The 25892-nt window shown below is 49.6% G+C and overlaps 1 protein-coding gene across 6 annotated transcripts in view; it reads right to left on the reverse strand.

Moving 5' to 3' along the window:
- Window positions 1-25892, reverse strand: part of LOC137421178 (centrosomal protein of 152 kDa) — a 163728-nt gene that overhangs the window by 136573 nt on the left and 1263 nt on the right. For 4 of the 6 annotated variants that reach the window (XM_078771815.1, XM_078771814.1, XM_078771813.1 and 1 more), the window contains exon 1: window positions 25067-25884. The exons of the other annotated variants lie outside the window; for them this stretch is intronic. The gene's annotated coding sequence lies outside the window, so the exon portion shown is untranslated. Of the gene's footprint in view, window positions 1-25066; window positions 25885-25892 lie in introns of those variants that run through there. 6 annotated transcript variants of the gene reach the window in all.

Genomic DNA, 25892 nt, shown 5'->3' on the forward strand with positions numbered 1-25892 from the left:
CTTCGTGCTGTTGCAAATATGCAGGACTATGTCCGATTGTTGTGCTGCTCTCCGACCATGAGAACTGCAACGTCATTGTTGACTGGCCATCCCCTTCCCTCCCCCTTCCCCCTCTGTCCCCCCCCTCCCCCCTCTGTCCCCCCCCTTCCCTTCCCCCTCCACCCTACCCCTTCCCTTCTCCCCTCCCCCTCCCCTTCTCCCCTCCCCCTCCATTTTCCCCCTCCCCCTCCCTTTTCCCCCTCCCCCCTCCCCCTCCCTTTCCCCCTCCCCTCCCCCTTCCCCCTCCCCCCTCCCCTCCACCCTACCCCCTCCCCTCCCCCACCCTTCTCCCCTCCACCCTCTTCTCCCCTCCCCCCCCCCGTTCCCCTCCACCCTCCCCTCCCCTCCCCCGCCCAGCAATGCCGGGTACTTCTGCCAGGTCCCCCCCTCCCCCTCCCACCCCCTCGCCCCTCCCATCCCTCACCCTCCCATCCCTCACCCTCCCCATCCCCCCTCTTCCCTCCCCCCCTCCCCTCTCCCCTCCCCCGGCTCCTCCCCCCTCCCCCCTCTCCTCCCCCCTCTCCTCCCCTCCCCCCTCTCCCCCTCCCACCCCCTCCCCACCTCTTCTCCCCTCTCCCCCTCCCCCTCCCACTCTTCTCCCCTCCCCCCCGTTCCCCTCTCCTCCCCTCCCCCGCCCGGCAATGCCGGGTACTTCTGCTAGTATATATTGTTACGGACCGCGGATAAGATGTTAATTTGCCGAGCGGATGGCGCCGCGGCCCGTACCGTTTTTACAATGACTAGACCCGATTCTGAACGTTGGCCAAATCGTGCCACAGATATTCAATTTGGAAAAGACAAAGACGACACGGATGTGAAAAAGAAGAAGAAGACGAAGGCAAAAGGTTGGAAATACTACTATTATTTATTTACTATTTACACAATTGAAAGAAACCAAGGAGGAGGAAGGATAATAAAATAATTTACAGAAGAAATCAAGGAGACACAGTGCAATGCTAGCTTACCTACAGTCTTAATTAACCCAGGACAGGACACACAAAACGGACGACAATCAAACTCACACGGATGGGGAAATGGCAGGCAGGAATGGAAGAACTGGTAGGAGAGGAAGGTCCAACGGGAACCGGAGCTGGAGCTTGATCCTGCACGGGACGGCGGGCGGGACCTCGACGGCCACCGATGCCACCGCAATCTGGCCCCCGCGTCGCAGCGGGTCGAAACTGCGTGGTCTCAAAGCTGGTGGTGGTGGTGGTGGACTCTAATCTCATCTGCCGTCCCTAGAGAAACTCTCCTTTCGCACTTCTGGACTTGGACTCCTCTGCCGTCTCTGGCGCACTTCTGGTTTCGCACTTCTCGACTTGGGCTCCTCTGCCATCTCTGGCGCGCTTCTCCTTTCGCACTTCTCTCAAAGGCTTCCCCCGCGCTTTTTATATCCCCGCCGGCGATCAAGCCGCCGGCCTCTAGAACACGCCCATTGGTGAGCTCGCCTCGGCCCTGATTGGTCGGCCCGGGCCCTCTGGCTCCACCCTTGATGACGATGGGTGGGCGAGCCCAGGATTCGGCAGCTCCTCCCCCTTCTTCTCCAAGCCTACCTCGTGGCTAATGGAGTCGCGGTGAATGCAGTTGGCAATTGAGGCTTTGTGAAATGAAAATGAAAGGGGATCTATCTATTTGAATTCGGTGCAATGGAGTGTCAATTAATGGAAGACAAATCCTTAGCCTAATACACAGAATAAGGAAATAACTACCAACAAGGAGGAAATCTATGATTGGCTGGTGGATGTTTATGAAATAACTACGGAATGACCTTTGACCTTTATACACAGACTGGAGGCAGGAGGGTCCACAATAAAACAAAAAAAAACACAATCCTCATATCCACAACAATATATACACACACACACACACACACACACACACACACACACACACACACACACACACACACACACACACACACACACACACACACACACACACACACACACACACACACACACACACACACACTTTAAGGCCATTTTCCCTGCAAGAGCGGGGGTTAGCCTTGCGGTCCCCATGACAATCTTCTCCATATTGCCCTATTTTCTGCATCTCTCCTTGTTAACCCCCTTGCCCGCATTTCTTCTTCCACCATTTTTGGCCAAGTCTTTCTCGATCTTCCCCGTCCTTCTACATACTTCTACTTCTACTTCTACTTCTTCTACTACATTCTTCTACTACTTCTTCTACTACTACTTCTACATTCTTCCCCGTCCTTCCCCGTCCGTCTACTTCCTTCTACATTCATTTCCATCGCTCTTCCCAACCAGTCACTTTCATCCTTCATCACCACATGACCAAACCATCTCAACCTGTTTCTCTTCACAGCATCATCCATCATCAGCTATTTTCCTTTCACACCTTCCTTTCACGCTCTTTTCCTTTCACGCTCTTTTCCTTTCACGCTCTTTTCCTTCACAAAATGTTTTCACACCTTTCAGCTTCACGCCGTCTCCAAGATCCAACTCAACATTTCCTCCATCTGCAGCTCCCTCTGTGCACACCTTACACTTGAATGTAGCTGCCACACTGGTTAATGACCCTCTCAGACCACTACATGTTTGATGAACCCACTCAGCGCACATTGTACATTGGAGTTCACTCCGACACCCTTTCTGCACACAGCACACGGCCACTTCCCAGTTCTTTCCACACACACACACACATATATACATATATATATATATTGTTACGGACGCGGCTAGGATGTTAATTGGCCGAGCGGATGGCCGCCGCACCCGAACAGTTACCCCGACTAACCCGATTCCTGAACGTTGGCCAAAATCGCGCCACAGATATTCAATATGGAAACCTCTAAAGCGACCGAATGTGAAGAGGAAGAAGAAGACGTACAGAGGAATAACAGGATTTATTATTTACACACACTAAAGCAAAAGGAGCAGTCAAGGTTATATACAGGGAAATGGAAAAAAGCAGGTGACACAGTGAAATCGTTAGCTTACCTATTAACAGTCTTAATTAACCCAGGGACAAGACACACAGAACAAACTCACATACACGAATGGGGAAATTGCAGGTTGGTTTTTGCTGGAGGGAGAAGGTCGAACCACAAGCTGGAAGGCTTGGCAGGGCGCACAGCAAGCCGGTCCTTGTCAGGCTGGGAGCGAGCAGGGCGACGTCGGCACACGTATCTCGTTGCACGCGGCAGGGGATGGTTGTCGCTGCACGCCTCGGGCTCTTTTGGTCCTCCCCTTCTTTCCAAATCGTCTGACGCGTCTTTCTCTCCGATCTCCTGCCTGCGCGATCGCCGCACTTATTTCTCTCTCCTTGCGCGTCTCTCCTGGGGGCGTCGTCGTGCAGGTTATATATGCCACGCCCTTGAACCTTCGCGAACCTACTCGATGTTTCTCTCCAAACCCTCTCCAAGTCCAACCCCTTGTTCTTGGTTGGTTGAGTGGGGCTGACTCACTCCTCCCCTCTATGACGAGGTGGGGACACGCCTTTCTTCTCCGAGGTTACCTTGTGCGTAATGGAGTCAAATGCAGCAAAGTGGATGGCAGATGAAATGCAGCAAAGTGGCTAAAGGAGTCAAAATGCAGCAAAGTGGATGGCAGATGAAATGCAGCAAAGTGGGCGGGAGATGAAATGCAGCAAAGTGGCTAAACCTGGCACTTGGAAGATGCCATGGGGCGTCGGAGGGACCTGTCTTATTTAATTGATGCAACGTAATGAACTAGTGGGCCACAGAGCCTTATACTAACATGTATTAAGGACATAACTACGAGGGGAATTTACGATTGGCTACGTGTATGCGATGGATTAACTGCGGGCGACTTTTGATCTTTATACTATTGGAGGGTGATATTTACAAGATTTACAGCATACAAAAAGGGGAAAATTTACATCAGATTACCCACACAATTCCCATATCCCCAACAATATATATATATATATATATATATATATATATATATATATATATTGTTGCGGATCTCCCGAAGCCCGTTCCCGTTACAAAGGGGGGATTAAACCCCTTTTTCCCCCGCTGGGTCTTCGTGTTCACGAGGCCGAATCGCCACTTCCGGAGCAAGCGTGAAAAAGGGTATCGGGTCAACGTCGCACGTACCTTTAACCCACGCTGCCACGAAAGCGGGGACCGAACCTCGCACAAGCCACGCTTAATCGAGTACGCCCGAGCGGTATGCGTATCACGTGACTCGTGCCGTTACTTTTATGGAACCTGATTCGAGCGATTCTAGTCGTACCATGCGAGGCCAATGGATGGAAGGGACGGGAACGGTCAAATAAGAGGAATAACACGATTTATTATTTATGTACAATGATTCGCAGAAGGAAAGGGGACACAGAGCAGGCACTTAACAATGTTAACTTATTTCCCAGACACAGGGCCCACTCACGCACACGGGGAGAAGTAGAGAAGAAGTTCGCGCGCCAAACGCGCATTGCCGTCGGTCGCTCCGGGGCAGCTCGCCCAGGGTGGCTCTCTGGCGGTCACGGCATGTATGCAGGAGAAGGCAGGCAGGAAGAAATCGCGCGTCTGTGGCCCGGCACGGGTCGTCTTCTCGAGCACGCGATTAATACAGCGCAGAGCGCAGGGCACGGGGCACGTTCGTGTACAATCTCGATAACCGGCAATGCAATCGACTCGTTCTCTTGCGTGTTCTCTCTCTCTGACTCGTGACTCCGACTCTGACTGAGAACTGAGAACTGAGGTGGGGGGGATCTGAGCAGGGTTTTATGGCTCCGCCCTGGCCTTACTCGAATGTTCCAAGCCCCACCTCTCATCGCCGTGGTTAGCCACTCCCCTCGAGCCCTGATTGGCGGCTCGTGCTTACCGGCCACTCCCTCTGCAGCGCCTCCTTTCGGCCTTGCCAGACTTGTTGAAGGCCGACCACGTGGCATTTCCAGCCCAAAAGACCGCCCCACTCACGGGCCTGCTCAACGCAAAACTAACATAGTGTTACGGTCTGCGGATTAGATGTTATTTACCGAGCGGAGGTACCGCGGCTGAACAGTTTTTCCCCGACTCACCCGATTCACCCAGACGTTGGCCGTATCGCGCCACAGCTATTCAATAGGGAAAAGACAAAGACGACGGATGTGAAGAAAAGGAAGACGAAGGCAAAGAAAGGTTTGGAAATACGATTACTATTTATTACTATTTACAGGCTCAAAATAACCAAGGAGAAGGAAAGATAATAAAATAATATACAGAAGTTTTTAGAGACACAGTGAATATTACTAGCTTATACAGACTTAATTACCTACCCAGGACAGAACAAACAAAACAAACTCACGTACGCAAATGGGGAACTTGCAGGCAGGAATGGCTGGAAAGAGAGGAAAGTCCAATGGGTCCGGCAGCATGATCCGCGCGTTGGGCAGCCGCCGTTCCTTCGCGGCCCTGATCCGCACTGCCGTCCAGGCCCCAAGCGGCTGGCGAGCGTTGTTGCTGCTGTGGACGCTGCTGCTGCTGCTGCTGCTGTAGACGCTGCCGCTGGCGAGCAAGGTGACGAATAGCAGGCTTTTGCGCTTCCCTGGATGATCTCTGCTTTTGGACCTCACAACTCAGCTCTTGTCATAGCTCATTCTCCCTTCTCAGCTCGTCTTTGTAAAAGCTCATCTCTCGTAAAAGCTCCTCTCCATTCTCAGCTCATCTCTGGACCTCTTTGCAACTCTCTCTTGGGAACGTCCCGCTGCGGGTTATATAGGCCCCACCCCTCCACCTTCGCGAACCTCCTTGATGTTTCTCTCCACACCCTCTCCAAGTCCAACCCCTTGTTTGTGGTTGGTTGAGTGGGGCTGACTCACTCCTCCCCTCTATGACGAGGTGGGGACCTGCCTTTCTTCCCCAACCCTGCCTCGTGGTCAATGGCAGCCTTGGAGGGGATGTAATTGCCAATGGCAATCGACGAAAGGGGAAATGGAGGTTTTTGGGAATGGGAATGAAGGGAATCTATCTCTTTCACTTGGTGCAATGGAGGGTCATGTTAAGGGACGACAAGGCCTTACCCTAAACACATAATAAGGATAATAAGGATATAAACTACTGAACAAGGGTTTTATCGTGTCCTTCAATGTGGTGTTTCATGGAATTAACTACCGGGACGCCCTTTTTACCTTTACACAACTCTGGAGGCAGGAGGGGCCATATTCAACCAATGTTACACAGCAATTCACCACAATACAACACAATTAAAAAAAATACAATCCTCATATCCGCAACACTGCACCCTCCTCCTCTTAGGCACTTCCCGGGCCTATAACTTTAATTTAGTGTGACACGTAGGTGTAGTTCCCTCTACTTTTAACCTGACCCTGAGTGCGACAGTTTTAAGACATAGATAAATATGTCCCGCTGCTCCATTGCACCCTACCTAACAGACTCACGCCCACAGTTAACCGAATTGCGGAATGGTCTTCAAACTACACACTGACGGTGGGGAGCATTATTTACAGTTGACGCTACTTTATTTACAAAACGCAACCCAGGACCTGTGATTGTTCTTTCTGGGGGGGGGGAGACAGTCTGCTCTGCATCAATGCACCATGAAAGCACCCAAAACGCACCAACACACCCTCAAGCACCAATCGGTGCAGTCACCACAGTTCAATGCATAAAAATAAACTCAACAACCCCTAACCCTGCAAGTGGCCTCTTGCTCTTCGGCTCCCTCTGCTGGCTATTATTATTTTCTTCCAGATGTTGTCTTTTCTCTGCTGGCGGCCTATTTGCATTAAAATAAAATTCACCCAAACGTGTCCATGTTTATTTATTTTATTTATGGCCCACAGGGCCGACTAATGTGGTTCACCTGTGGGGCATCGGTGCCCTGTGGCCAAGGTCCGCCAGCAAGATTTTGGGCCCTCATGGCCGGTTCCAGCAGAGGGGCCATGCCCCAACCCATGGGGTCCATCAGTGGTGCTCGGCCACAGATATGTGGTCCATAATGTGGTGCATCGATGCAGACAGCTGGTTCTGAGAGTTCCGGGCGCACAATGGCGGACTCACGCACGCTCCCCTCGGCGCCCAGTGGCGCTCAGGTCCTCATGTGGGAGACAAAGGGGAGAGAGACAGATGAGCGAGGGGTAAGGTCACAAGGGTACACATCAACAAGGCAATGCAAGGTGAAGTGCGTACGGAGAGCGAAGTGAGAAAAGCTCGTCCCTACCGTACGTCACCCCCCCTGTCACCTACACTACCCTTGCCCTTACCCCATATGTACAAAATCTACACATTACAAATTCGTCACGTCTGTCACGTCTTCCCCATATTTCTTCTATACCAAATTCGTCTCCACAATCCCTCTATCCAAAATTTGCCATCATCAATTCATCATCAATCCTCATAAGGAGGAAGAGATGGAACAACAAAGCACAATGTCACACCCACGTCATGATGCGTCTCACATTCCAAAACATTTGCACAAAAATAATAAAACATGGCATGGTGTGGAGGTACGTCATCTCAGGTGAGTGCATGTAGATGGTGCAAGGAGATTTCAATCCTAACTATTTTCTAAATGACATTAACACACGTTACACTACCCGGGGTCTCTCCCTGCCAATCCATTGGCCAACTTACACTATGGGTTCTAAAAACCAATTCCCATTGACCAAACTGTGGTGCTTCTCAATTTGGGGTCTCACTCCCCCGATTCATCTCCCGGTGCCCTTGCACAATTTCTGGGCTGTGACGTGTAGCTCTCCCAGCAGGTCTACCCACCTGCACACCTCCACCACTGTAGTTGCCACCCGAGCTTACCTGCTCCTTAACCTAACCTAACTAACTGGGGAAGGCCCCTCCTGGCTCTGTCACCCCTTAGTGCCCTCTGGCACTGGGCTACCCGGGTCCGTCCTCCGGATCCTCGGGCCCCATCCACAACTACCAGCTCCCAGAGCCCACCTGCGGCCTCACCTGGCCGACATCCTCACAGTGGTGGAGTGCCCAAACCAACTACACACACTAACAGGCTACACGCCCAGCCATTTCCACAACACTAATGCACCCATCCAATCACCATTCTTCCACCCGCACCACAGATGCCAATATCCAACCACAATTTACCTATACCCTCTACCTAACACTTACACTACCCGCCCTGGGTATTCGTGATGGGGGTCCACTCTTCCCCCATTCACACCTTCGCACCATCCACTCCACTCCATAGTTTCCACCATACTCACTCCACGACCATCCATTCCAATACTCCATGTCTTCCACACAACCATTTATTCCATACACCTGTTCCTCATACCTGTTGTTGCACACCTGTGCAATCACACCTGTTCCTCACACACTTTTCACAATACACTTCTGAATACAACCTCCAACACTCACACGGCATCATCTAATCTACCTGTTGCCCTGCTAACTTAGTGCTCCCCGTCTTCCCTTTAAACTAAGCACATACCACGTCATTATCATCCACTCTAATCTACCTGCGTCCCCACTACAGGTATCAGTCACTAACTAACCTTAACGTTACCTAAGGTCATCTCTCTAGATCCCTACACACGATATATCCTAACCCACCCGGGCTAGTTTCCACTGCCATAAACCCCATAACTCTAGTGCTCCTTTGCCCCCCGCTGTGAGGGATGGTGGATTGGCCATCCCATCACATGGGGCATCTCTTACTATAAATTTTGCTCGTCCAATTTCCACAAATCAAAAATTTGCCAATCACTCTACCAATCCTCTGCCAATCATCACTCTGCCAATCCTTTGCCAATCATCAAATTTTGTTTTTCTAATTTCGGGTCCAGACCACTATCCTCATCATTACAGTCTACTTACTAATGCCTCTCGGTGCGCCAAATCACTTCTACAGCCCGGCTTCGTAAAGCCGAGCAATGAATGCGGGTTGTTTGGTGCCGGCGGCTGGATGCGTCCGGCATTCGGTGCAGGGAAGGACGCTTACCCGGGCCGAGATCCCACGCACCATCTCGGCACAGAGCCGTCCAATGGCCCAATCTCGACCTGCCGGAACAACTCAACAAAAAGGGGTCGCCATGACGACCCTTCCTATCGGGCTGCCCGCTCCGCCTAGTGGAGCACGGACGCGGCCGTTCAAAGCGATGCCCAGCGTGGATCGCGTACGGCGGTTCTTTCGAAACCGCCGTGGTTCGGATCCCCGCTGGTCCTCGCGGCACGCGAAGCTGCCCGACGCGCACCGAGGGCCCGATTCGGCTAAATGTCGTTCTAACCGCTAACCCGGTTACCGTCGATGCCTCACCTGCATGCTTACACCCCGCAGCCCGTTCCTTGCTCATACATCCAGCTGTTCCCATGCTCCTCGTCATTGCACCTTCTCTTACACACCCAGGTACACTCATTCCGCTCACAGACTTGGTCACACACCTGACCACCGAACACCTTGGCACACATTCGTCGTTCGCACACCTCACCAACACACCTCTTCGCGCCCCCTCCTCGGTCACCTCCTCTGTGACAACCACAGGTGTGCTCTCTCTCGCACACCCAACCACGTGCCTCACTACTAATTCCAGCGTACATTCCCATACACGCTCTACCATTCCAGGTGTGCTTCCTTCCATTCCAGGTGTACATCCTCTCTCACCTGTCACAACCAACTCACGCTCCATGTCACTCTCACTACTTCCACCACCACTCTTGACAGCGCACTCACCCTTACTCTTGACAGCGCACTCTTTCCTCATGCACCTGTCCGTTACACACCTTTCTCGTGCACACTCTTGCGCACACTCTCCCGTTACACCATCTGTAACACTCACCACAGGTGTGCATTCTTCCTTACTTTTGACAGCGCACTCTTTCGCCATGCACCCGTCCGTTACACACCTTTCTCGCGCATCCTCTTGCGCACATTCTCTCGTTACTTCCTCCGTAACACTCCCCACTCCGCGCTTCCATGTGCCCCCTCGCACACGCGCAACAACCAACTCACTCTCGACGGCACACTCTCCCGTTACATCCTCTGTAACACTCCTCACTACGCGCTTCCATGTGCTCCCTCGCACACGCGCTACGACCGACTCACTCTCGACAGCACACTCACTCCTCGGCGCGCACTTTTTCCTCACACACCCCAGAGTCGGACATTCTCACACACCTCCTCCTTCGCACACCGTACCTGTCGCACACTTCACCAACGGCCTCTCACGAACACCCGGATCCAAATCAACCCCCAAGCCGACTGAAGCTCCCCTCACATCATATACATTTCCTCGTATATCGCCACTCACCTTGGCACCTCGTCTCCGCACCTCCTTCGCCACCTGCAAACTCTTTATTTGGTTAGCGAGCACATCATCACGATTTGAGCACCGACCTTGTACATATTCCATCACCTCCTCCTGTATTTCTCTCTTAGTTTCCGTCCGTCTCTTTTTAATTTCACTCACCTCTTCTTCCACTTCCTCTAATTTTTGCTTCACCTCTTTTATTTCCCGGTGCGTCTCCTCAATTTCGTCCTCTAAGGCTACCTTGACCGTTTCTATGTGCGTCCTCACCTGCCGGTCCTTCGTCTCCATTACCTCTGTCACCTCATCCAACCTCATTGTCAGTCCCTCACGTACCATCTGACATTGCCTCTGTGTCGCTATCAAGTCATTTTTTATTTCTTTTTGTGTCGCTTTCAACCCTCCTAGTACCGCAGTGTTCTTTTGTACCTGCTCCACTAACTCCGTCTGTCCCACCGTCAGCTGTTCCACCTCCTCCGTCAGATCTTCTGTTCCCCCCTGTAACCTAGCCGTTCCATTTCTCACCTCTTTCTCCATACGCTTTTCACCTCGCTTTACATCCTCGCGTACCCCCGAGACCTCCTCACTTACACCTCGTCGTATCTCCTCTTTCATCTCCTCCCTCTCTTTTGTAGATGCCGCCCTCATCTGTCCCAATTCATCCCTCTGAGCATCCAGTTTGGTTTCTACCCAGATTTTCACCTCCTCTATCTGCTCTCCCATTTGTTTAATTTCTCGGGCGGATTGCTCCCCTATTTCCCGCAATTTGTCTTCCATCCTATCTTCTAACCCCCTCAACCCATTTTTCACCCCCTCTAACTGATTCTCCTGGGCAGCCATTCTATTTTCCACCCCCGTTAACCCATGTTTCACCCCTTCTATCCCATTGTCTAACCCCTCAAATTTCTTGTCTAATCCCTTAAAATTCTTGTCTAACCCCTCAAATTGAGCTTCTAGCCGTTCCCCCATTTCTCCCATTTTTTCCCCCATTTCTCCCCTCAATCGCTCCCCTTGAGCATCCATCCGGTTCCCCATTTGTCCCATTTGGCCCTCCAATCGCTCACCCTGAGCATCCATCCGGTTCCCCATTTGTCCCATACTGCTTTTCAAACCTCTAATTTGGTCTCCCAATTGCTCACTATTCTTTTCCATAAGGGCCTTCATTTGCATCATAAAAAGGTTCAAATCCACCGGTGGCGCTGCTACGGTCGCGGGCGCGGTCGCCGTAGCCATGTGCGAGGCGCCATTTTGCGCGCCCGTAACCTCGTCAACCACATTGCCAATGTTTTCCTCCTCTCTTTCATCCACATACATTTCCCCGAGGTCCTGGGTCGATTCTACCCCGTCTATCTCTCCCACCGACATCCCGTCGCCTTGACCAGCCATGGCGCGATTTCAAAATTCGGGTTTTGCTTTAAAACAACACAAATTTCCAGCAGCTCCAAATTTTGACCAGATTTTTTCCTAGATGTTTTAAAAATTTGGTTCGGGCCTCGAATCTCACTCCCAGACACCAATTGTTACGCCAATAGTACAATTGGTGTTCCAAAATTTGGGCTAAATAAATTTAGTCCCGAGTCCGAATCCGACATTCCTGACACCAATTGTTACGGTCCGCGGATTAGATGTTATTTACCGAGCGGAGGTACCGCGGCCGAACAGTTTTTCCCCGACTCACCCGATTCACCCAGACGTTGGCCGTATCGCGCCACAGCTATTCAATAGGGAAAAGACAAAGACGACGGATGTGAAGAAAAGGAAGACGAAGGCAAAGAAAGGTTTGGAAATACGATTACTATTTATTACTATTTACAGGCTCAAAATAACCAAGGAGAAGGAAAGATAATAAAATAATATACAGAAGTTTTTAGAGACACAGTGAATATTACTAGCTTATACAGACTTAATTACCTACCCAGGACAGAACAAACAAAACAAACTCACGTACACAAATGGGTAACTTGCAGGCAGGAATGGCTGGAAAGAGAGGAAAGTCCAATGGGTCCGGCAGCACGATCCGCGCGTTGGGCAGCCGCCGTTCCTTCGCGGCCCTGCTCCGCACTACCGTCCAGGCCCCAAGCGGCTGGCGAGCGTTGTTGCTGCTGTGGACGCTGCTGCTGCTGCTGCTGTAGACACTGCCGCTGGCGAGCAAGGTGACGAATAGCAGGCTTTTGCGCTTCCCTGGATGATCTCTGCTTTTGGACCTCACAACTCAGCTCTTGTCATAGCTCATTCTCCCTTCTCAGCTCGTCTTTGTAAAAGCTCATCTCTCGTAAAAGCTCCTCTCCTTTCTCAGCTCATCTCTGGACCTCTTTGCAACTCTCTCTTGGGAACGTCCCGCTGCGGGTTATATAGGCCCCGCCCCTCCACCTTCGCGAACCTCCTTGATGTTTCTCTCCACACCCTCTCCAAGTCCAACCCCTTGTTCGTGGTTGGTTGAGTGGGGCTGACTCACTCCTCCCCTCTATGACGAGGTGGGGACCCGCCTTTCTTCCCCAACCCTGCCTCGTGGTCAATGGCGGCTTTGGAGGGGATGTAATTGCCAATGGCAATCGACGAAAGGGGAAATGGAGGTTTTTGGGAATGGGAATGAAGGGAATCTATCTCTTTCACTTGGTGCAATGGAGGGTCATGTTAAGGGACGACAAGGCCTTACCCTAAACACATAATAAGGATATAAACTACTGAACAAGGGTTTTATCGTGTCCTTCAATGTGGTGTTTCATGGAATTAACTACCGGGACGCCCTTTTTACCTTTACACAACTCTGGAGGCAGGAGGGGCCATATTCAACCAATGTTACACAGCAATTTACCACAATACAACACAATTAAAAAAAATACAATCCTCATATCCGCAACAATAGGAAAGGACTACGCTTACATTCACGAAGAAATAACTGAACTATCGCGAGGCTACATGTTGTGGTGCATCTACCTACGAGGGAGGGATTATCCTTTATTCCAAAACCACAACAATATATATGTGTATGTATATGTATATATATACAGACTTGGCATTTAATATGGAATATTTTTTTTGTGGGGTGAACTTACTTTTCAAGATGTCTTAGAACAAAAAGTTCTTTGGAATTATGTTGAAATTATTCTAGATTTTGTTAATGTGGCCTTTAAAAGAAACACAAACCACATTTGACATTTCGAAACAAATAAATTGATCCTTGAAAGTGATGTAAACTGATATCGAACTCAATTCATGGACAGTACTGTGTTAAACTTCTGTACGTTTTCCAGAAGTATCTTTTTATTTTGCACATTAGCCAAAAAATTTTTTAACAAAAACAAAAGTTAAATTACGACTGGGATTACGGATAGTAAAATTACAGTTCAGTACTTCGTGTAACCCCCACGAGCATTCAGGAGAGCACGTACACGTTGAGGCATGCTGTTCACGAAATTTGCCAAGGTTTGGACAGGAATCGCTTGCCATGCAGTGACAATAGCCTGCTGCATTTCACGCACAGAGGTTGGCTGCTGGTCCAAGTGGTCGATTTGACGCGTTCATTCTGCCCACAAGTTCTCTATCGGATTCATATCCGGGGACATGGCAGGCCACTCCATATGCTCTACACCACGGTCAGCAAGAAAGTGTTGGATCATGCGAGCACGAGGAGGCCATGCATTGTCATCTTGGAAGACAATGTTTCCTCGAAAGGCTGCACAAGCAAATGGAAGCAATGTTTTTTCTAGAATGACCCTGTACTTGAACTGGTTCAGGTTTCCATTCAGAACAACCTGGTCAGTTTTGCCCCCTGCATGAAAAGCAGCCCAAACGGTCACCCCACCACCTCCAGCTTGAACTCTTGGCACTATACAATCTTTGTTGTAGGCTTCATGCACTTGTCTGCACACTCGGACGTGGCCATCTTGACGATAGACCAGACATCTAGACTCGTCACTGAAGGTCACGTGATTCCAGTGTCCTGGCTGCCATTGACGGTGCTCTCTGGCCCACTGCAATCGGCGCTGGCTGTGTTGTCTGGTCAGGCGTGGCTTTCTCAGGGGACGCCTGGCACGATAGCCTGCTTGAACCAGTCGTTGGTTGACTAGCCTGAACTGGATACAGGCACATTTGTCAGTTGCTGCCACTCAGACCTAAGCTGATTAGCTGACTTGGTACGGCCATTGTGGACTACCGGTGCAGCTGGCGATCATCCCTCCTTGTGGTTCTGCAGGGACGTCCTGGCCTCGGTATTGGAGTAGGGACACCCCTCTGAGCATTTCGTTTCAGGATCTTTGACACCTGACCTTGAGTGATGCCATACTGCCGAGCAATAGCACGCTGTTTCATCCCGTAATTTCGTAAAGCCACCACTCCATGACAAACAGCATTGTCGAGTTGACGGACCATCTCCAGAGGAAGCGGCAATAACTTTTGGAGACGTGCAGCAGTTGTTTTCCACTAATACAGAACGCAACAACCCTTGTATACCCGACTGTGAAGCCAATCATCAAATGCACCAATCCGTACATTTTGCCACGCCACCTGTGATATAATCCTGTTGTTGACTTCTTGCTGCGACAGACAATCAGTGACATGTTTCTTTTAACAAATAAATCACCAAAGTGTAAAAGAAACTCACCAGATTGATATACTGAGTTAAGAAAGTAAACCCAAGTCAAGAAAAAGAAAATATTCCATATTAAATGCCAAGTCTGTACATATATATATATATATATATATGTATATATATATATATATATATATATATATATATATATATATATATATATATATATATATATATATATATATATTCTCGTGTGACTACCCTTCGTGAACACCTTAGTGTAGCACAGATGACCAAAGGAGCTGTTATTCCGAGGCGTTCAGTTCAAATGGCGGGAGAATACACGTGGGGAAGCAAGAGGGAGGGGGAGAAACCGGAGCGCTTCCCTTCACGGATCCCACCGGCAGTCCGCAAACCTGCAATAAATCAACTCAAACCGAGCCGAGTTTAAAATGTACAAGAAAATGCCGGCTTTATTAAGAAATGCCGGTAACAAAATAAAACACTGTTAAATAATAATAAATTCCTAAATTGGAGCGCTGTAAAACAGACCCAAACACAAAGGATAAAATAACTGCAAATAAATGTGTCTGGTTATTTAATTGCACTTGGCTCGACTCGACCGGTGCGTCTCGTCAGGACTCTTCCAGGGCCCGGGCGCGCAGTCTGGACGTGGCTCCGTTCTTGGCGGGAAATTGCACTCGTTCATTGGCGCAGGTAGGCTTCAGTCTGCCCTTGTTTCACGAGGCCGCGCCCGTTGGTGCGAAGTATGCCTTCTGCGTGAAGCGAACAGCAGGCACGCCGCCCGCACTTCCACACCGCCGTGCTCGTCCACCTGTCCTCCGCATGGAAAACCGCAGTTCCCGGGCTGCGGTTGTTCCTCTCGGTGTGACCACCAGCAAGATCTCGGGGCACGGCCGGTCCGATCGCTTCCTTGAGCCCGATCGCCCAATGCCACCGTTCGTACGAGGTTCAGGGCGAGAATGCGCAAGAGAGAATCGCGACCGTTCACTATTGTCTTTGGTAGGACAAGGCACACGAGAGCGATAAAAGTCGGTCAGAGTGAGAAGCCAAGGAGGAGAGCGAAGCGAAGAGAAGAGAAGAAAGAAAATGTCCGCTAGATCGTTCTCTTATCACCCAGGCTCTGACGTCACCTGGGGTCCTTCGCCAATCAGCGAAACCCGGCTATCCCCGGCCTTCCTGTCAATCAACCCCCCCACCCCTCCCCACCCCCAATCACGGCTCCTCGGGGTTGTGTCCTCTAGGCCTGCCCGTCCTGTGCGATTCCAAGTCAATGTTATCAGCGGCAGTGCTTATTGCATGACTTCCGGTTAGCTTTTTAATTAGCGAGTTTAAATGCGGGCGATCGCGTGGCTTAGCTATGTGTCTATGGTGTGGTGCCAAAACGAACATAGGAAATAAATTAGAGGTAACATGTAAGGGACAATTGCCCATAATACAACAACATGCATTTTAAGGCCATTTTCCCTGCAAGAGTGGGGGTTAGCCTTGTGGTCTCCATGACAATCTTCTCCATTTTGCCCTATTTTCTGCATCTCCCCTTGTTAACCCCCTTGCCCGCATGTCTTCTTCCACCGTTATTTTTACCCATAATGGACAATTGATCAACAACATATGGACAATTGGACTATGGACAACATATGGACAACATATGGACAATTACCCATAATCCCTGAGCTAATTAACATACCCCACTCTCGTAATGGGGACGAAGATACAAACGTAACCCGACAGTCCGGTCCAATACAAAGTCCCTACTTATCGGACAAAGGCGGTTCTTCTTCTTCTTCACGACAATCGGGGCCCACTAATCTATACATTCTACCTGGTTCTAAGGTAATCACTGCTTACCCCCTTCAAACGTAGCAATATACACACACTTGTATACACAGTCGTAGCCAAAAATATTGGCACCCTTGCACTTTTTTCAAATAACTCCATTTATCTCTAAAAATAAGTTGAATTAACAAAAGTATTTGGTCTCCACATTTCTTTATTTCACTGTTAATATTACAGAACCTTTGTTTTTGATTCAGAACTTAATATATCCTTTTAAATCAGAAAATAAAAAGAAATGGCATTGACAAAATTATTGACACCCAAGACTTAATATTTGGTAGCACAGACTTTGGACAAAATAACTGCAGTGAAGCTCTTCCTCTAACCATGATTGAGCTTCCTACACCTCTCTACTGGCAGTTTGGCCCACTCTTCTTGTGAAAACTACTCCAGTTCTCCAGGATTTGAATGGTGCCTTCTCCCAACAGCTGTTTTCAGATCTCCCCACAGATGTTCAATGGGATTTAGATCTGGACTCGTTGCTGGCCACTACAGAACAGTCCAGTGTTTTGTCTTGAACCATTCCTGGGTGCTTTTTGAAGTGTGTTTGGGGTCATTGTCCTGCTGCAGGACCCATGATCTTCGATGGAGACCCAGCTTTCTGACACTCGGTTAAACATTGTGCTCCAAAATGCCTTGGTAATCTCCTGATTTCATGATGTATGCACACACTCAAGGCACCCAGTGCCAGAGGCAGCACAGGAACCCCAAAGCATCACTGAACCTCATCCATGTTTGACTGTAGGCGAGGTATTCTTTTCATTGAAGGCTTCATTTTGTTTTCTGTAAACATAGAGATGATGTGCTTTACCAAAAAAGCTCTAATTTGGTCTCATTTGTCCACAGGACATTCTCCCAGAAAGATTTTGGCTTGTTCAGGTGTGTTTTGGCAAACTCCAGTCGGGCTTTCTTATGTCTCTCTCTCAGCAGTGGAGTCCTCCTGGGTCTCCAACCATAGAACCCCCTTTCATTGAGTTGGAGACGGATGGTGCGAGTTGAAACTGTCGTACCTTGTGTCTGGAGATCAACTTGAATCTGTTTGTCAGTCGATCGAGGTGCTTTCTCCACCATTCGAACAATCCTTCGCTTCAATCGTTGATCAAGTTTTCTCTTGCGGCCATGTCCAGGGAGGTTGGCTGCAGTGCCATGGGCCTTAAACTTCCTGATAATATTGCGTGCGGTGGACACAGGTACATCAAGGTCTCTCAAGATGGACATGTAGCACTGCAGCAGTGAGATTGTCCATGCTTGGCTGCGATCTTATGTCTGACCTGCTCAGACAATTATCTGGTTTCCTTTCTTTTCTCCATGCACATTCCGGTACACACAGTGACACAAAACAGCAGAATGATTCCTTTTCTCCATTAAAATTGGTTGAATGAGTGATTTACTATATTGCAGGCACCTGCATCTCACCACAGGTGAGTTCAATTCCAAGGTAAAGGAGAATCACCTGCTTGAAATCTAATTATTTCCAACAAACTTCTAAAAGGTGCCAATAATATTGTCCGGGATACTTTAGGATTTCTGTGTGGAATAAGCTCAGATTTAGCCATTTTTCACGTTTTTTTGTTTTGTTTCACTGTAAAGTGTAAACCAAAGAAATACAAATGTGGCTACCAAAAGATTTTTAAATTTCAACAATTTTCTGGAAGAAATGGTGAATTATTTGAAAAAGTGCAAGGGTGCCAATATTTTTGGCCATGACTGCATATATCTCACACTCACACACACAGACAGACACACACACCACACACACACACACACACACACAGACACACCACACAGACACACCACACAGACACACCACACAGACACACCACACAGACACACCACACAGACACACCACACAGACACACCACAAAGACACACCACACAGACACACCACCACTCGGCTCACCAAGAAGTCAACGAGAAGACTATAATAAAGAAATATTTTCTCAACGAAAGTTGGGAGAGTATTGGAATAATACGAGCTCCCTTAGAAGGAATGTGAGGGAGATGTGGGGGGTTGGGGTGAGGGGGGAGGTGTGAGGGTGGGGTGGGGGAAATTTTTTTTTTTTTTTTTTTGTATACTGAATCGAGGCTCGTGAAAGCTGACATTTACTTCACAAACAAATCAACCAGACAAACAAAATATATAAAATGAGGGAGCGGAAGACAAGAGAAGGGAAAGCACACAAACACTTGAGAGCACACAACATTTAAGAGCAGGGAGATGTGTGGGAGGGAGAGGGCTTGGGGGGAGGAGGCGTGGGAAGGGGGGGGGGGGGTGGGAGAAGTATAAAACACAAGGACACCAAGGACTTCCAGGACAGCAGTTGGTATTTCAAAAAAGTGGAATTGGGGTGAAATTAGCAGGGATAGAAAAGATCAAGGTTTTGGATGGGGGAAGATAAGAGATGGTGGTGAACAGCTGTTTTAAAGACCTGGAGGGTGGAGTGGGATTGAAGAGAGTGAGGGAGTTTGTTCCAGAGGCGGGAGAAAAGAGGCATGAAGGAGTGAAGGTGAGCAGAGAGTCTTGATTTTGGCAGTTTAACCATAAGAGGGTTGCAGGCAGATCTTGTGCGACCTGTAGGAATATTTGCGGGACAGAGCCCAGAGAGAGCTGGGGGGGCAAGGCCAGAGAGGAGTCGGTAGAAGACAGAAAGACCACCAACCTGCCTGCGGTGAGTGAGTGAGAGGCCCTTGGAGTTAGCTTCATCGCGGGAGATTCCAATGATTCTGAATGCTTTGGTTTCAACAGCGTGAAGACGAGCTAGGTGTGAGGCAGGAGCACCAGCCCAGAGGGGAGAGCAGTATTCCATTGAGCTGCGGAGTGCGGATGAAAGCCTTGTATGTGGTGAGGAGCTCAGGTGTGCCAAGGAAGGACTTCGCACGACGGAGGATGCCCAGTCGGCGACTGGCTTTGGAGGCCAGATTTGAAATGTGGTTTTCCCAGGAAAGATCATGGCAGATAGTGAGACCCAAAAGCTTGAGTGACAGAACTTCTTGGAGAGGATTATTCAGAAAGTGGATGAGAGGGCTGTCCAGTCGGTCTTTTCAGAGAGACATCGTAAGAGTGTGAGATTTGTCAGGATTGAAAGACATGTTCCACTTGTTTGCCCAGTCTGTGATTTTGTCCAGGTCTGCAGAGAGTGAGGAGGCTGCAGACTGCCGATCTGAGGGATGAAGAATGGAGCGACAGAGTAGAGTCATCAGCAAAGAGATAGAGAGGATTTTCAAGAGAGTCAGAGAGATCACTGATACAACAACAACAACAACATGCATTTTAAAGGCCATTTTCCCTGCTAGAGCGGGGGTTAGCCTTGCGGTCCCCATGACAATCTTCTCCATTTTGCCCTATTTTCTGCATCTCTCCTTGTTAACCCCCTTGCCCGCATTTCTTCTTCCACCATCTTTAGCCAAGTCTTTCTCGGTCTTCCCCGTCTTCTACTTCCTTCTACATTCATTTCCATCACTCTTCTCAACCAGTCACTTTCATCCTTCCTCAACACATGACCAAACCATCTCAACCTGTTCCTCTTCACAGCATCAATCACAGGCTCTATTCCCATCATCTTTCGCAATTCATCATTTGTCTTCCTCTCTCTCAACGATACTCCGCACATCCGTCGAACCATTCGCATTTCCACCCTTTCCAACCTTCGTTGCTGCTCTACGTTCATTACCCATGTCTCGCTCCCATAAATCATAACACTTCTCACACATGCAGCATACACTTTTTTTTTTTTTTTCTTTTTTTCTTTTTTTTTTTTCTTTTTTTGTTTTTTTGTATACTGAATCGAGGCTCGTGAAAGAGCTTTACCACCTTTCCCTTCAGCTTCAACGACACTCCCCTCATCATCAGCACGCCACTCAATTCCCGAAACTTCTTCCATGCACATCTCACTCGAGCAACTGTTGCCGAGTCTGATCCACCTTCTCCATTCAGCATGTCTCCGAGGTAGCAAAATGTTTTCACACCTTCCAGCTTCACGCCGTCTCCAAGATCCAACTCAACCTTTCCTCCATCTGCAGCTCCCTCTGTGCACACCTTACATTTGAATGTAGCTGCCACACTGGTTAATGACCCTCTCAGACCACTACATTTTTGATGAACCCACTCAGCGCACATTGTACACTGAATAGAGTTCACTCCGACACCCTTCCTACACACAGCACAGGGCCACTTCCCAGTTCTTTCCACCTCACCACATGCTTTACCACTTGCCATCACCTTCGTCTTTCCGATATTCACCCTCAGACCTTTTGTCTCCATCCATACTTCATTGATGAAGACCAGAAAAAGCACAGGGCCCAGAACACTGCTTTGGGGAACTCCAGCCTGAACAGGAAGAGGAGCTGAGAGAAACCCATTCAGGGCCACACGTTGACTACGACTAGAGAGGAGGTCCGCCAGCCATGCGTGGAGATTTCCATGGATACCAAAGGAGGAGAGTTTGGTGAGCAGAGCGGGGTGCCAGACCGTATCGAAGGCACGTGATATGTCAAGGGAGACAGCTCTAATTTCCTGTTTGGCATTGAGGACCTCCATCCATTGTTGAGAAAGCAGAAGCAGCATGTCCAGAGTAGAGTGACCAGGTCTGAAACCAAATTGATTATCAGAGATCAAGCCATTGGAGAAGAGGAAAGATTTCATATCTGAAGCAATGATGGATTCCATGACTTTGCTGATAATTGGGAGAAGGCTGATTGGTCTGTAGTTGCTGGGATCTGTTTTTGCACCTTTTTGTGCAAAGCGGTGATGTTGGCAGATTTCCAAGCAGATGGCAGATGATCTTGAGCAAAAGAGAGGGTGAAGAGAACAGAGAGAGGGAGTGAAAGAGCGGAAGAACAAGATTTTAGGACCCGTGGGCTGATGCCGTCCGGTCCAGTTGCAGAATCAGAGTCGAGGGTTGGCAGAAACTTTTCCACCTTGTCAGGAGGAAAGGACACAGAGTCCAGGAGCAGCTGGGTACGACTGGGCCGTTTGAGGTGAGGGAGGGGATGGAGGGGGAACAAACACCAGAAACAGATTTGACCAGACGCCACCAGGATTTGGAAGAGGGAGACAGATAAGAGAGTTCGGTCCTGAGAACGGAGAGATATTGTTTCCTGGCTCTCCTGAGGGTGGACACACACTTGTTTCGGGCTTTGTGAAAGGAAATGAGATTTCCTTCCGTTGGATTTGCTTTCCAGGAGACGAAAGCAAGTTGTTTCTGGGCAACAGCCTCACCACAAGATTCCGTGTACCATGGACGGGAGGAAGGGTATGACAACTGAAGATGAGATGGGATAAATCTGTGCATGAGAGAGAGCAATTTACTTTGGAAGAATTCCCAGGATGAGTTGATGTCAGAGGCGGTAGAGATGGGAGACCAGTCCAGATGATTGATGGCTGCTTGAAGACCGTGCCAGTTGGCCTGAGTGAAATGCCAGACTCGTCGACGCTGAGGAGGCTCTCTGAGAATGGTCAGAGAGATGTCCACTTTAACAAGCGAGATTGTGGAGGGATGTGGGAATGTGAGGGAGGTGTGGGGGGATTGTTTGGGAGGAGTGGGGGGATTGTGTGGGAGGAGTGGGAGGATTGTGATGGAGGGGTGGTGGGATTGTGAGGGAGGGGTGGGGGGATTGTGAGTGAGGGGTGGGGCAATTGTGAGGGAGGGGTGGGGGATTGTGAGAGAGGGGTGGGGGGATTGTGAGAGAGGGGCAGGGGAGTGTGAGGGAGGGGTGGGGGGATTGTGAGGGAGGGGTGGGGGATTGTGATGGAGGGGTGGGGGGATTGTGAGGGAGGGGTGGGGGATTGTGATGGAGGGGTGGGGGGATTGTTTGGGAAGAGTGGGGGGATTGTGAGGGAGGGGTGGGGGGATTGTGGAGTGGTGGGGGGATTGTGGAGTGGTGGGGGGATTGTGGAGTGGTGGGGGGATTGTGGAGTGGTGGGGGGATTGTGAGGGAAGGGTGGGGGGATTGTGAGGGAGGGGTGGGGGGATTGTGATGGAGGGGTCGGGGGATTGTGATGGAGGGGTGGGGGGATTGTGAGGGAGGGGTGGGGGATTGTGATGGAGGGGTGGGGGGGATTGTGAGGGAGGAGTGGGGGGATTGTGATGGAGAGGTGGGGGGATTGTGATGGAGGGGTGGGGGGATTGTGGTGGAGGGGTGGGGGGATTGTGATGGAGGGGTGGGGGGATTGTGATGGAGGGGTGGGGGGATTGTGATGGAGGGGTGGGGGGGTTGTGGTGGAGGGGTGGGGGGATTGTGATGGAGGGGCGGGGAGATTGTGATGGAGGGGTGGGGGGATTGTGATGGAGGGGTGGGGGGATTGCGATGGAGGGTTGGGGGGATTGTGGTGGAGGGGTGGGGGGATTGTGGTGAAGGGGTGGGGGGATTGTGGTGGAGGGGTGGGGGATTGTGATGGAGGGCTGGGGTTGGAGACAATGAAATTGCTACATAACTCGCTTACAGTAAATCATTGGTGAGAAATTGGTTCTGGATAAACCAGAATCCACAACCGTGGACAAAAAACACCTTTGCACCTCTTCACCTGGACAAACACCATCTTGGCACCTCTCCACCTGGGCAAACACCACCTTAGCACCTCTCCACCTGGACAAACACCACCTTAGCACCTCTCCACCTGGACAAACACCATCTTTACACCTCTTCACCTGGACAAACACCACCTTAGCACCTCTCCACCTGGACAAACACCATCTTTACACCTCCTCACCAGGACAAACACCACCTTAGCACCTCTCCACCTGGATAAACACCATCTTAGCACCTCTCCACCTGGACAAAAACCATCTTTGCACCTCTCCATCTGGACAAACACCACCTTAGCACCTCTCCACCTGGACAAACACCACCTTAGCACCTCTCCACCTGGACAAAAACACCACCTTTACACCTCTTCACCTGGACAAACACCACCTTAGCACCTCTCCACCTGGACAAACACCACCTTAGCACCTCTTCACCTGGACAAACACCATCTTAGCACCTCTCCACCTGGACAAACACCATCTTAGCACCTCTTCACCTGGACAAACACCATCTTTGCACCTCTCCACATGGATAAACACAACCTTAGCACCTCTCCACCTGGATAAACACCATCTTTACACCTCTTCACCTGGCCAAACACCACCTTAGCACCTCTCCACCTGGACAGACACCACCTTAGCACATCTCCACCTGGACAAACACCACCTTAGCACCTCTCCACCTGGACAAAAACCATCTTTGCACCTCTCCATCTGGACAAACACCACCTTAGCACCTCTCCACCTGGACAAACACCACCTTAGCACCTCTCCACCTGGACAAAAACACCACCTTTACACCTCTTCACCTGGACAAACACCACCTTAGCACCTCTCCACCTGGACAAACACCACCTTAGCACCTCTTCACCTGGACAAACACCATCTTAGCACCTCTCCACCTGGACAAACACCACCTTAGCACCTCTTCACCTGGACAAACACCATCTTAGCACCTCTCCACCTGGACAAACACCATCTTAGCACCTCTTCACCTGGACAAACACCATCTTTGCACCTCTCCACATGGATAAACACAACCTTAGCACCTCTCCACCTGGACAAACACCATCTTTGCACCTCTCCACCTGGACAAACACCACCTTAGCACCTCTCCACCTGGACAAACACCACCTTAGCACCTCTCCACCTGGACAAACACCACCTTATCACCTCTTCACCTGGACAAACACCATCTTAGCACCTCTTCACCTGGAGAAACACCACCTTAGCACCTCTCCACCTGGACAAACACCACCTTATCACCTCTTCACCTGGACAAACACCATCTTAGCACCTCTCCACATGGAGAAACACCACCTTAGCACCTCTTCACCTGGCCAAACACCACCTTAGCACCTCTCCACATGGAGAAACACCACCTTAGCACCTCTTCACCTGGCCAAACACCACCTTAGCACCTCTCCACCTGGAGAAACACCACCTTAGCACCTCTTCACCTGGAACAAACACCACCTTAGCACCTCTCCCTTGACAAATTTAGACAAAACGTCCCAAACGCGCGGTCGACAACAACCATGAAGATGAACCGTGTGTTCCGAGATTGTGCCCTCTGCTGTCACTTCACCAAAAGACATTTTTTAAAGTCACATCCGACGAGGGAACTTTTGGTTGCGATAAACACGCTACCACTACCAGCCAGTACCAGTACCAGCCAGTACCAGTACCAGCCAAACTACAACACGCTATCACTACCAGCCAGTACCAGTACCAGCCAAACTACAACACGCTACCAGTACCACTACCAGTACCACTACCAGCCAAACTACCTTTTCGCCTGGGCGAGTAAAGTACACATGTTATTGATGTTCATGAAGTAACGGTCAATTATCACAGGAAATCACATCGAACCATCTGAACTCGTCTTCGTCGTACCGACCTTTGCAAATTGGATTCCGTGCCAAAGTATCCGAAGTTTATCACCACAGACCGTAATCCTGTCACTGACGTTGAACTCGCGCTTCAAACTCGCGCGACACGCCAATGACGTCACCAGACTCGTCCTCCAAACCTGTCACCTCGTTCAATTCAACATCGTCCTCGCGTTATTGAAACGGGAAAATAAGCACAAAGTTGAACTTTTAAAGAATCAAGTCCATTAAAACTTATATGTACGAAATACCTCCGTCCTACGAAAAACTATGCAATCAGTTTAAAGGTTATACACCGCCAAAATAAGTTTTACTACAACGCTACAATAACAAAAGAAAAGTTACTAATGGCTTGCGTGGCCTGTTTTATAAAAGCATTTACTTTTGTTTCGTTGGAATTTGTTTATCCGTGCCTTCTCAATTGTCCGTTGCTCATGACTCAAATTGCCTGGGTATGTTCCGTTAGCAATCAGCTTTCTATTACTTGCCAAGCGGCTTGCTTGTTTGAAAGTGTTCAAGCAAGCACTCCAACTGAACGAATTTCTTGTTCTTGTCCGAGTGAGTGGAGCATTACAGAGAAACTCAGCCAAATATAATTCTTCTTCCTCTTCAAACATGGAAAGCGTTACGGAGAAACTGACCGACAGATTATAGATAAAGGCTCCTTCGTTCATCGCTGTGTCTGGCCGAAACTCACCAAAAATATATATATGCCCTAGTATATATAAAACACAGTTTGTGTGTTTGTGTGTGTGTGTGTGTGTGTGTGTGTGTGTGTGTGTGTGTGTGTGTGTGTGTGTGTGTGTGTGTGTGTGTGTGTGTGTGTGTGTGTGT

The sequence above is a fragment of the Myxine glutinosa genome, chromosome 2, assembly GCF_964187855.1.
Source record: "Myxine glutinosa chromosome 2, kmMyxGlut1.1, whole genome shotgun sequence".
In the NCBI taxonomy this organism is placed as follows: Eukaryota; Metazoa; Chordata; class Myxini; order Myxiniformes; family Myxinidae; genus Myxine; species Myxine glutinosa.